The sequence below is a fragment of the Hyperolius riggenbachi genome, chromosome 4 (assembly GCF_040937935.1).
Source record: "Hyperolius riggenbachi isolate aHypRig1 chromosome 4, aHypRig1.pri, whole genome shotgun sequence".
In the NCBI taxonomy this organism is placed as follows: Eukaryota; Metazoa; Chordata; class Amphibia; order Anura; family Hyperoliidae; genus Hyperolius; species Hyperolius riggenbachi.
The window spans coordinates 24,185,977-24,198,316 of NC_090649.1; the positions used below are offsets into that span (position 1 = coordinate 24,185,977).

A 12,340-nucleotide genomic window follows, 5' to 3' on the forward strand; every position below is an offset into this window, starting at 1 on the left:
GCACAAAAAAAAATCAACAAGGGCAGGAGTGCTATCTCCCACTTTCCATTCCATCTACTAGGTCATTGGAGAAGAACTAAAGTCAGTAGCGACCCTTATTGGCAATAGCCCACTACTTTGTTTGAAGACAAAGTGCTTTGTATTTGACTTAATACCTCTAGCGACCCGTTTTGTCTGCTTCCACTTTTGGGAGTCTGATTACTTTTTACCGGTTGTATCACACCTTTCTAAAATTCCTACTTTTTGTTGACCCCTTGCTCAACACTCTGTGAAGACAAAAGAAATGTTGTAAAATACACAGTCCTCCATTCCAATGAAACTGTGTGGCGTTCCATCGCTAACTCTGACATCGCAGTTCCGCTCATCCGCCCGCGTCTCTTGTGCAGTTGTGTATAGATGGGGGATTAGCTCAAATGGTAGAGCGCTCGCTTAGCATGCGAGAGGTAGCGGGATCGATGCCCGCATCCTCCACACACATGCTTTTCCATCTTGAACCCCAGAGACAAACACTCATTTTCTGCACCTTCCGCTCGCTAGGAATGAGGATCAAAGGCTGGCAAAACCTTAGCTGGGGTATCCTTCGATAGCTCAGCTGGTAGAGCGGAGGACTGTAGATTGACAAAATGTTGAGAAAACTGTAATCCTTAGGTCGCTGTTTCGATTCCGGCTCGAAGGAACTTTTACGTCACGTTGATAACACACCGTCTTTCTTGTTGACCCTTTCCCGTTTGCATCCCATGATACAACAGCGTCTTCCTTACTCCACCGCTTTAGTGGAAAACGGCCCACATCTCTGGCAAACCATTTTTGGGCTTCTACCTGCCAGGGTAATTACCTATTACTGTTACCCTGACTCAATTAAAAAAGGGGAGTCGGGCAGCTTGCTAGAAAGAGTTACAGAGTTCAGCTGGGTAGGGTTGAGGATCAAAGGCCAAAAAAGACTCTTGTGGGGTATCCTTTCATAGCTCAGTGGCCATCAAGTTCCCCCTTTTTAGCCTCACTGCACCTCAGTCCAGAGCACAAAAAAAAAGCAACAAGGGCAAGAGTGCTATCTCCCACTTTCCATTCCATCTACTAGGTCATTGGAGAAGAACTAAAGTCAGTAGCGACCCTTATTGGCAGCAGCCCACTACTTTGTTTGAAGACAAAGTGCTTTGTATTTGACTTAATACCTCTAGCGACCCGTTTTGTCTGCTTCCACTTTTGGGATTTTGATTACTTTTTACCGGTTGTATCACACCTTTCTAAAATTCCTACTTTTTGTTGACCCCTTGCTCAACACTCTGTGAAGACAAAAGAAATGTTGTAAAATACACAGTCCTCCATTCCAATGAAACTGTGTGGCGTTCCATCGTTAACTCTGACATCGCAGTTCCGCTCATCCGCCCGCGTCTCTTGCGCAGATGTGTATAGATGGGGGATTAGCTCAAATTGTAGAGCGCTCGCTTAGCATGCGAGAGGTAGCGGGATCGATGCCTGCATCCTCCACACACATGCTTTTCCATCTTGAACCCCAGAGACAAACACTCATTTTCTGCACCTTCCGCTCGCTAGGAATGAGGATCAAAGGCTGGCAAAACCTTAGCTGGGGTATCCTTCGATAGCTCAGCTGGTAGAGCGGAGGACTGTAGATTGACAAAATGTTGAGAAAACTGTAATCCTTAGGTCGCTGGTTCGATTCCGGCTCGAAGGAACTTTTACGTCATGTTGATAACACACCGTCTTTCTTGTTGACCCTTTCCCGTTTGCATCCCATGATACAACAGCGTCTTCCTTACTCCACCGCTTTAGTGGAAAACGGCCCACATCTCTGGCAAACCATTTTTGGGCTTCTACCTGCCAGGGTAATTACCTATTACTGTTACCCTGACTCAATTAAAAAAGGGGAGTCGGGCAGCTTGCTAGAAAGAGTTACAGAGTTCAGCTGGGTAGGGTTGAGGATCAAAGGCCAAAAAAGACTCTTGTGGGGTATCCTTTCATAGCTCAGTGGCCATCAAGTTCCCCCTTTTTAGCCTCACTGCACCTCAGTCCAGAGCACAAAAAAAAATCAACAAGGGCAGGAGTGCTATCTCCCACTTTCCATTCCATCTACTAGGTCATTGGAGAAGAACTAAAGTCAGTAGCGACCCTTATTGGCAATAGCCCACTACTTTGTTTGAAGACAAAGTGCTTTGTATTTGACTTAATACCTCTAGCGACCCGTTTTGTCTGCTTCCACTTTTGGGAGTCTGATTACTTTTTACCGGTTGTATCACACCTTTCTAAAATTCCTACTTTTTGTTGACCCCTTGCTCAACACTCTGTGAAGACAAAAGAAATGTTGTAAAATACACAGTCCTCCATTCCAATGAAACTGTGTGGCGTTCCATCGCTAACTCTGACATCGCAGTTCCGCTCATCCGCCCGCGTCTCTTGTGCAGATGTGTATAGATGGGGGATTAGCTCAAATGGTAGAGCGCTCGCTTAGCATGCGAGAGGTAGCGGGATCGATGCCCGCATCCTCCACACACATGCTTTTCCATCTTGAACCCCAGAGACAAACACTCATTTTCTGCACCTTCCGCTCGCTAGGAATGAGGATCAAAGGCTGGCAAAACCTTAGCTGGGGTATCCTTCGATAGCTCAGCTGGTAGAGCGGAGGACTGTAGATTGACAAAATGTTGAGAAAACTGTAATCCTTAGGTCGCTGTTTCGATTCCGGCTCGAAGGAACTTTTACGTCACGTTGATAACACACCGTCTTTCTTGTTGACCCTTTCCCGTTTGCATCCCATGATACAACAGCGTCTTCCTTACTCCACCGCTTTAGTGGAAAACGGCCCACATCTCTGGCAAACCATTTTTGGGCTTCTACCTGCCAGGGTAATTACCTATTACTGTTACCCTGACTCAATTAAAAAAGGGGAGTCGGGCAGCTTGCTAGAAAGAGTTACAGAGTTCAGCTGGGTAGGGTTGAGGATCAAAGGCCAAAAAAGACTCTTGTGGGTTATCCTTTCATAGCTCAGTGGCCATCAAGTTCCCCCTTTTTAGCCTCACTGCACCTCAGTCCAGAGCACAAAAAAAAAGCAACAAGGGCAAGAGTGCTATCTCCCACTTTCCATTCCATCTACTAGGTCATTGGAGAAGAACTAAAGTCAGTAGCGACCCTTATTGGCAGCAGCCCACTACTTTGTTTGAAGACAAAGTGCTTTGTATTTGACTTAATACCTCTAGCGACCCGTTTTGTCTGCTTCCACTTTTGGGAGTCTGATTACTTTTTACCGGTTGTATCACACCTTTCTAAAATTCCTACTTTTTGTTGACCCCTTGCTCAACACTCTGTGAAGACAAAAGAAATGTTGTAAAATACACAGTCCTCCATTCCAATGAAACTGTGTGGCGTTCCATCGTTAACTCTGACATCGCAGTTCCGCTCATCCGCCCGCGTCTCTTGCGCAGATGTGTATAGATGGGGGATCAGCTCAAATGGTAGAGCGCTCGCTTAGCATGCGAGAGGTAGCGGGATCGATGCCCGCATCCTCCACACACATGCTTTTCCATCTTGAACCCCAGAGACAAACACTCATTTTCTGCACCTTCCGCTCGCTAGGAATGAGGATCAAAGGCTGGCAAAACCTTAGCTGGGGTATCCTTCGATAGCTCAGCTGGTAGAGCGGAGGACTGTAGATTGACAAAATGTTGAGAAAACTGTAATCCTTAGGTCGCTGTTTCGATTCCGGCTCGAAGGAACTTTTACGTCACGTTGATAACACACCGTCTTTCTTGTTGACCCTTTCCCGTTTGCATCCCATGATACAACAGCGTCTTCCTTACTCCACCGCTTTAGTGGAAAACGGCCCACATCTCTGGCAAACCATTTTTGGGCTTCTACCTGCCAGGGTAATTACCTATTACTGTTACCCTGACTCAATTAAAAAAGGGGAGTCGGGCAGCTTGCTAGAAAGAGTTACAGAGTTCAGCTGGGAAGGGTTGAGGATCAAAGGCCAAAAAAGACTCTTGTGGGGTATCCTTTCATAGCTCAGTGGCCATCAAGTTCCCCCTTTTTAGCCTCACTGCACCTCAGTCCAGAGCACAAAAAAAAAGCAACAAGGGCAAGAGTGCTATCTCCCACTTTCCATTCCATCTACTAGGTCATTGGAGAAGAACTAAAGTCAGTAGCGACCCTTATTGGCAGCAGCCCACTACTTTGTTTGAAGACAAAGTGCTTTGTATTTGACTTAATACCTCTAGCGACCCGTTTTGTCTGCTTCCACTTTTGGGAGTCTGATTACTTTTTACCGGTTGTATCACACCTTTCTAAAATTCCTACTTTTTGTTGACCCCTTGCTCAACACTCTGTGAAGACAAAAGAAATGTTGTAAAATACACAGTCCTCCATTCCAATGAAACTGTGTGGCGTTCCATCGTTAACTCTGACATCGCAGTTCCGCTCATCCGCCCGCGTCTCTTGCGCAGATGTGTATAGATGGGGGATTAGCTCAAATGGTAGAGCGCTCGCTTAGCATGCGAGAGGTAGCGGGATCGATGCCTGCATCCTCCACACACATGCTTTTCCATCTTGAACCCCAGAGACAAACACTCATTTTCTGCACCTTCCGCTCGCTAGGAATGAGGATCAAAGGCTGGCAAAACCTTAGCTGGGGTATCCTTCGATAGCTCAGCTGGTAGAGCGGAGGACTGTAGATTGACAAAATGTTGAGAAAACTGTAATCCTTAGGTCGCTGGTTCGATTCCGGCTCAAAGGAACTTTTACGTCACGTTGATAACACACCGTCTTTCTTGTTGACCCTTTCCCGTTTGCATCCCATGATACAACAGCGTCTTCCTTACTCCACCGCTTTAGTGGAAAACGGCCCACATCTCTGGCAAACCATTTTTGGGCTTCTACCTGCCAGGGTAATTACCTATTACTGTTACCCTGACTCAATTAAAAAGGGGAGTCGGGCAGCTTGCTAGAAAGAGTTACAGAGTTCAGCTGGGTAGGGTTGAGGATCAAAGGCCAAAAAAGACTCTTGTGGGGTATCCTTTCATAGCTCAGTGGCCATCAAGTTCCCCCTTTTTAGCCTCACTGCACCTCAGTCCAGAGCACAAAAAAAAAGCAACAAGGGCAAGAGTGCTATCTCCCACTTTCCATTCCATCTACTAGGTCATTGGAGAAGAACTAAAGTCAGTAGCGACCCTTATTGGCAGCAGCCCACTACTTTGTTTGAAGACAAAGTGCTTTGTATTTGACTTAATACCTCTAGCGACCCGTTTTGTCTGCTTCCACTTTTGGGAGTCTGATTACTTTTTACCGGTTGTATCACACCTTTCTAAAATTCCTACTTTTTGTTGACCCCTTGCTCAACACTCTGTGAAGACAAAAGAAATGTTGTAAAATACACAGTCCTCCATTCCAATGAAACTGTGTGGCGTTCCATCGTTAACTCTGACATCGCAGTTCCGCTCATCCGCCCGCGTCTCTTGCGCAGATGTGTATAGATGGGGGATTAGCTCAAATGTTAGAGCGCTCGCTTAGCATGCGAGAGGTAGCGGGATCGATGCCCGCATCCTCCACACACATGCTTTTCCATCTTGAACCCCAGAGACAAACACTCATTTTCTGCACCTTCCGCTCGCTAGGAATGAGGATCAAAGGCTGGCAAAACCTTAGCTGGGGTATCCTTCGATAGCTCAGCTGGTAGAGCGGAGGACTGTAGATTGACAAAATGTTGAGAAAACTGTAATCCTTACGTCGCTGGTTCGATTCCGGCTCGAAGGAACTTTTACGTCACGTTGATAACACACCGTCTTTCTTGTTGACCCTTTCCCGTTTGCATCCCATGATACAACAGCATCTTCCTTACTCCACCGCTTTAGTGGAAAACGGCCCACATCTCTGGCAAACCATTTTTGGGCTTCTACCTGCCAGGGTAATTACCTATTACTGTTACCCTGACTCAATTAAAAAAGGGGAGTCGGGCAGCTTGCTAGAAAGAGTTACAGAGTTCAGCTGGGTAGAGTTGAGGATCAAAGGCCAAAAAAGACTCTTGTGGGGTATCCTTTCATAGCTCAGTGGCCATCATGTTCCCCCTTTTTAGCCTCACTGCACCTCAGTCCAGAGCACAAAAAAAAAGCAACAAGGGCAAGAGTGCTATCTCCCACTTTCCATTCCATGTACTAGGTCATTGGAGAAGAACTAAAGTCAGTAGCGACCCTTATTGGCAGCAGCCCACTACTTTGTTTGAAGACAAAGTGCTTTGTATTTGACTTAATACCTCTAGCGACCCGTTTTGTCTGCTTCCACTTTTGGGAGTCTGATTACTTTTTACCGGTTGTATCACACCTTTCTAAAATTCCTACTTTTTGTTGACCCCTTGCTCAACACTCTGTGAAGACAAAAGAAATGTTGTAAAATACACAGTCCTCCATTCCAATGAAACTGTGTGGCGTTCCATCGTTAACTCTGACATCGCAGTTCCGCTCATCCGCCCGCGTCTCTTGCGCAGATGTGTATAGATGGGGGATTAGCTCAAATGGTAGAGCGCTCGCTTAGCATGCGAGAGGTAGCGGGATCGATGCCTGCATCCTCCACACGCATGCTTTTCCATCTTGAACCCCAGAGACAAACACTCATTTTCTGCACCTTCCGCTCGCTAGGAATGAGGATCAAAGGCTGGCAAAACCTTAGCTGGGGTATCCTTCGATAGCTCAGCTGGTAGAGCAGAGGACTGTAGATTGACAAAATGTTGAGAAAACTGTAATCCTTAGGTCGCTGGTTCGATTCCGGCTCAAAGGAACTTTTACGTCACGTTGATAACACACCGTCTTTCTTGTTGACCCTTTCCCGTTTGCATCCCATGATACAACAGCGTCTTCCTTACTCCACCGCTTTAGTGGAAAACGGCCCACATCTCTGGCAAACCATTTTTGGGCTTCTACCTGCCAGGGTAATTACCTATTACTGTTACCCTGACTCAATTAAAAAAGGGGAGTCGGGCAGCTTGCTAGAAAGAGTTACAGAGTTCAGCTGGGTAGGGTTGAGGATCAAAGGCCAAAAAAGACTCTTGTGGGGTATCCTTTCATAGCTCAGTGGCCATCAAGTTCCCCCTTTTTAGCCTCACTGCACCTCAGTCCAGAGCACAAAAAAAAGCAACAAGGGCAAGAGTGCTATCTCCCACTTTCCATTCCATCTACTAGGTCATTGGAGAAGAACTAAAGTCAGTAGCGACCCTTATTGGCAGCAGCCCACTACTTTGTTTGAAGACAAAGTGCTTTGTATTTGACTTAATACCTCTAGCGACCCGTTTTGTCTGCTTCCACTTTTGGGAGTCTGATTACTTTTTACCGGTTGTATCACACCTTTCTAAAATTCCTACTTTTTGTTGACCCCTTGCTCAACACTCTGTGAAGACAAAAGAAATGTTGTAAAATACACAGTCCTCCATTCCAATGAAACTGTGTGGCGTTCCATCGTTAACTCTGACATCGCAGTTCCGCTCATCCGCCCGCGTCTCTTGCGCAGATGTGTATAGATGGGGGATTAGCTCAAATGGTAGAGCGCTCGCTTAGCATGCGAGAGGTAGCGGGATCCATGCCCGCATCCTCCACACACATGCTTTTCCATCTTGAACCCCAGAGACAAACACTCATTTTCTGCACCTTCCGCTCGCTAGGAATGAGGATCAAAGGCTGGCAAAATCTTAGCTGGGGTATCCTTCGATAGCTCAGCTGGTAGAGCGGAGGACTGTAGATTGACAAAATGTTGAGAAAACTGTAATCCTTAGGTCGCTGGTTCGATTCCGGCTCGAAGGAACTTTTACGTCACGTTGATAACACACCGTCTTTCTTGTTGACCCTTTCCCGTTTGCATCCCATGATACAACAGCGTCTTCCTTACTCCACCGCTTTAGTGGAAAACGGCCCACATCTCTGGCAAACCATTTTTGGGCTTCTACCTGCCAGGGTAATTACCTATTACTGTTACCCTGACTCAATTAAAAAAGGGGAGTCGGGCAGCTTGCTAGAAAGAGTTACAGAGTTCAGCTGGGTAGGGTTGAGGATCAAAGGCCAAAAAAGACTCTTGTGGGGTATCCTTTCATAGCTCAGTGGCCATCAAGTTCCCCCTTTTTAGCCTCACTGCACCTCAGTCCAGAGCACAAAAAAAAAGCAACAAGGGCAAGAGTGCTATCTCCCACTTTCCATTCCATCTACTAGGTCATTGGAGAAGAACTAAAGTCAGTAGCGACCCTTATTGGCAGCAGCCCACTACTTTGTTTGAAGACAAAGTGCTTTGTATTTGACTTAATACCTCTAGCGACCCGTTTTGTCTGCTTCCACTTTTGGGAGTCTGATTACTTTTTACCGGTTGTATCACACCTTTCTAAAATTCCTACTTTTTGTTGACCCCTTGCTCAACACTCTGTGAAGACAAAAGAAATGTTGTAAAATACACAGTCCTCCATTCCAATGAAACTGTGTGGCGTTCCATCGTTAACTCTGACATCGCAGTTCCGCTCATCCGCCCGCGTCTCTTGCGCAGATGTGTATAGATGGGGGATTAGCTCAAATGGTAGAGCGCTCGCTTAGCATGCGAGAGGTAGCGGGATCGATGCCCGCATCCTCCACACACATGCTTTTCCATCTTGAACCCCAGAGACAAACACTCATTTTCTGCACCTTCCGCTCGCTAGGAATGAGGATCAAAAGCTGGCAAAACCTTAGCTGGGGTATCCTTCGATAGCTCAGCTGGTAGAGCGGAGGACTGTAGATTGACAAAATGTTGAGAAAACTGTAATCCTTAGGTCGCTGGTTCGATTCCGGCTCGAAGGAACTTTTACGTCACGTTGATAACACACCGTCTTTCTTGTTGACCCTTTCCCGTTTGCATCCCATGATACAACAGCGTCTTCCTTACTCCACCGCTTTAGTGGAAAACGGCCCACATCTCTGGCAAACCATTTTTGGGCTTCTACCTGCCAGGGTAATTACCTATTACTGTTACCCTGACTCAATTAAAAAAGGGGAGTCGGGCAGCTTGCTAGAAAGAGTTACAGAGTTCAGCTGGGTAGGGTTGAGGATCAAAGGCCAAAAAAGACTCTTGTGGGGTATCCTTTCATAGCTCAGTGGCCATCAAGTTCCCCCTTTTTAGCCTCACTGCACCTCAGTCCAGAGCACAAAAAAAAAGCAACAAGGGCAAGAGTGCTATCTCCCACTTTCCATTCCATCTACTAGGTCATTGGAGAAGAACTAAAGTCAGTAGCGACCCTTATTGGCAGCAGCCCACTACTTTGTTTGAAGACAAAGTGCTTTGTATTTGACTTAATACCTCTAGCGACCCGTTTTGTCTGCTTCCACTTTTGGGAGTCTGATTACTTTTTACCGGTTGTATCACACCTTTCTAAAATTCCTACTTTTTGTTGACCCCTTGCTCAATACTCTGTGAAGACAAAAGAAATGTTGTAAAATACACAGTCCTCCATTCCAATGAAACTGTGTGGCGTTCCATCGTTAACTCTGACATCGCAGTTCCGCTCATCCGCCCGCGTCTCTTGCGCAGATGTGTATAGATGGGGGATTAGCTCAAATGGTAGAGCGCTCGCTTAGCATGCGAGAGGTAGCGGGATCGATGCCTGCATCCTCCACACACATGCTTTTCCATCTTGAACCCCAGAGACAAACACTCATTTTCTGCACCTTCCGCTCGCTAGGAATGAGGATCAAAGGCTGGCAAAACCTTAGCTGGGGTATCCTTTGATAGCTCAGCTGGTAGAGCGCAGGACTGTAGATTGACAAAATGTTGAGAAAACTGTAATCCTTAGGTCGCTGGTTCAATTCTGGCTCGAAGGAACTTTTACGTCACGTTGATAACACACCGTCTTTCTTGTTGACCCTTTCCCGTTTGCATCCCATGATACAACAGCGTCTTCCTTACTCCACCGCTTTAGTGGAAAACGGCCCACATCTCTGGCAAACCATTTTTGGGCTTCTACCTGCCAGGGTAATTACCTATTACTGTTACCCTGACTCAATTAAAAAAGGGGAGTCGGGCAGCTTGCTAGAAAGAGTTACAGAGTTCAGCTGGGTAGGGTTGAGGATCAAAGGCCAAAAAAGACTCTTGTGGGGTATCCTTTCATAGCTCAGTGGCCATCAAGTTCCCCCTTTTTAGCCTCACTGCACCTCAGTCCAGAGCACAAAAAAAAGCAACAAGGGCAAGAGTGCTATCTCCCACTTTCCATTCCATCTACTAGGTCATTGGAGAAGAACTAAAGTCAGTAGCGACCCTTATTGGCAGCAGCCCACTACTTTGTTTGAAGACAAAGTGCTTTGTATTTGACTTAATACCTCTAGCGACCCGTTTTGTCTGCTTCCACTTTTGGGAGTCTGATTACTTTTTACCGGTTGTATCACACCTTTCTAAAATTCCTACTTTTTGTTGACCCCTTGCTCAACACTCTGTGAAGACAAAAGAAATGTTGTAAAATACACAGTCCTCCATTCCAATGAAACTGTGTGGCGTTCCATCGTTAACTCTGACATCGCAGTTCCGCTCATCCGCCCGCGTCTCTTGCGCAGTTGTGTATAGATGGGGGATTAGCTCAAATGGTAGAGCGCTCGCTTAGCATGCGAGAGGTAGCGGGATCGATGCCCGCATCATCCACACACATGCTTTTCCATCTTGAACCCCAGAGACAAACACTCATTTTCTGCACCTTCCACTCGCTAGGAATGAGGATCAAAGGCTGGCAAAACCTTAGCTGGGGTATCCTTCGATAGCTCAGCTGGTAGAGCGGAGGACTGTATATTGACAAAATGTTGAGAAAACTGTAATCCTTAGGTCGCTGGTTCGATTCCGGCTCGAAGGAACTTTTACGTCACGTTGATAACACACCGTCTTTCTTGTTGACCCTTTCCTGTTTGCATCCCATGATACAACAGCGTCTTCCTTACTCCACCGCTTTAGTGGAAAACGGCCCACATCTCTGGCAAACCATTTTTGGGCTTCTACCTGCCAGGGTAATTACCTATTACTGTTACCCTGACTCAATTAAAAAAGGGGAGTCGGGCAGCTTGCTAGAAAGAGTTACAGAGTTCAGCTGGGTAGGGTTGAGGATCAAAGGCCAAAAAAGACTCTTGTGGGGTATCCTTTCATAGCTCAGTGGCCATCAAGTTCCCCCTTTTTAGCCTCACTGCACCTCAGTCCAGAGCACAAAAAAAAAGCAACAAGGGCAAGAGTGCTATCTCCCACTTTCCATTCCATCTACTAGGTCATTGGAGAAGAACTAAAGTCAGTAACGACCCTTATTGGCAGCAGCCCACTACTTTGTTTGAAGACAAAGTGCTTTGTATTTGACTTAATACCTCTAGCGACCCGTTTTGTCTGCTTCCACTTTTGGGAGTCTGATTACTTTTTACCGGTTGTATCACACCTTTCTAAAATTCCTACTTTTTGTTGACCCCTTGCTCAACACTCTGTGAAGACAAAAGAAATGTTGTAAAATACACAGTCCTCCATTCCAATGAAACTGTGTGGCGTTCCATCGTTAACTCTGACATCGCAGTTCCGCTCATCCGCCCGCGTCTCTTGCGCAGATGTGTATAGATGGGGGATTAGCTCAAATGGTAGAGCGCTCGCTTAGCATGCGAGAGGTAGCGGGATCGATGCCCGCATCCTCCACACACATGCTTTTCCATCTTGAACCCCAGAGACAAACACTCATTTTCTGCACCTTCCGCTCGCTAGGAATGAGGATCAAAGGCTGGCAAAACCTTAGCTGGGGTATCCTTTGATAGCTCAGCTGGTAGAGCGCAGGACTGTAGATTGACAAAATGTTGAGAAAACTGTAATCCTTAGGTCGCTGGTTCAATTCTGGCTCGAAGGAACTTTTACGTCACGTTGATAACACACCGTCTTTCTTGTTGACCCTTTCCCGTTTGCATCCCATGATACAACAGCGTCTTCCTTACTCCACCGCTTTAGTGGAAAACGGCCCACATCTCTGGCAAACCATTTTTGGGCTTCTACCTGCCAGGGTAATTACCTATTACTGTTACCCTGACTCAATTAAAAAAGGGGAGTCGGGCAGCTTGCTAGAAAGAGTTACAGAGTTCAGCTGGGTAGGGTTGAGGATCAAAGGCCAAAAAAGACTCTTGTGGGGTATCCTTTCATAGCTCAGTGGCCATCAAGTTCCCCCTTTTTAGCCTCACTGCACCTCAGTCCAGAGCACAAAAAAAAAGCAACAAGGGCAAGAGTGCTATCTCCCACTTTCCATTCCATCTACTAGGTCATTGGAGAAGAACTAAAGTCAGTAACGACCCTTATTGGCAGCAGCCCACTACTTTGTTTGAAGACAAAGTGCTTT

At 46.4% G+C, this 12,340-nt stretch overlaps 9 non-coding genes across 9 annotated transcripts; all 9 read left to right on the plus strand.

Annotated features, from left to right (window-relative positions):
* The first annotated feature begins 398 nt into the window (after positions 1 to 398).
* On the plus strand, positions 399 to 471 carry TRNAA-AGC (transfer RNA alanine (anticodon AGC)). Its single transcript has one exon. It is a non-coding gene; the product is annotated as a tRNA-Ala (tRNA).
* A 1,123-nt stretch (positions 472 to 1,594) lies between these two features.
* On the plus strand, positions 1,595 to 1,693 carry TRNAY-GUA (transfer RNA tyrosine (anticodon GUA)). The gene is made up of 2 exons: positions 1,595 to 1,631; positions 1,658 to 1,693. It is a non-coding gene; the product is annotated as a tRNA-Tyr (tRNA).
* A 739-nt stretch (positions 1,694 to 2,432) lies between these two features.
* Positions 2,433 to 2,505, plus strand: TRNAA-AGC (transfer RNA alanine (anticodon AGC)). The gene has a single exon. It is a non-coding gene; the product is annotated as a tRNA-Ala (tRNA).
* Positions 2,506 to 5,661: 3,156 nt separating this feature from the next.
* Positions 5,662 to 5,760, plus strand: TRNAY-GUA (transfer RNA tyrosine (anticodon GUA)). Its single transcript has 2 exons — positions 5,662 to 5,698; positions 5,725 to 5,760. It is a non-coding gene; the product is annotated as a tRNA-Tyr (tRNA).
* A 1,934-nt stretch (positions 5,761 to 7,694) lies between these two features.
* TRNAY-GUA (transfer RNA tyrosine (anticodon GUA)) lies at positions 7,695 to 7,793 on the plus strand. Its single transcript has 2 exons — positions 7,695 to 7,731; positions 7,758 to 7,793. It is a non-coding gene; the product is annotated as a tRNA-Tyr (tRNA).
* Positions 7,794 to 8,532: 739 nt separating this feature from the next.
* On the plus strand, positions 8,533 to 8,605 carry TRNAA-AGC (transfer RNA alanine (anticodon AGC)). Its single transcript has one exon. It is a non-coding gene; the product is annotated as a tRNA-Ala (tRNA).
* A 106-nt stretch (positions 8,606 to 8,711) lies between these two features.
* Positions 8,712 to 8,810, plus strand: TRNAY-GUA (transfer RNA tyrosine (anticodon GUA)). The gene is made up of 2 exons: positions 8,712 to 8,748; positions 8,775 to 8,810. It is a non-coding gene; the product is annotated as a tRNA-Tyr (tRNA).
* Positions 8,811 to 10,744: 1,934 nt separating this feature from the next.
* On the plus strand, positions 10,745 to 10,843 carry TRNAY-GUA (transfer RNA tyrosine (anticodon GUA)). The gene is made up of 2 exons: positions 10,745 to 10,781; positions 10,808 to 10,843. It is a non-coding gene; the product is annotated as a tRNA-Tyr (tRNA).
* Positions 10,844 to 11,582: 739 nt separating this feature from the next.
* On the plus strand, positions 11,583 to 11,655 carry TRNAA-AGC (transfer RNA alanine (anticodon AGC)). The gene has a single exon. It is a non-coding gene; the product is annotated as a tRNA-Ala (tRNA).
* Positions 11,656 to 12,340: the final 685 nt, after the last annotated feature.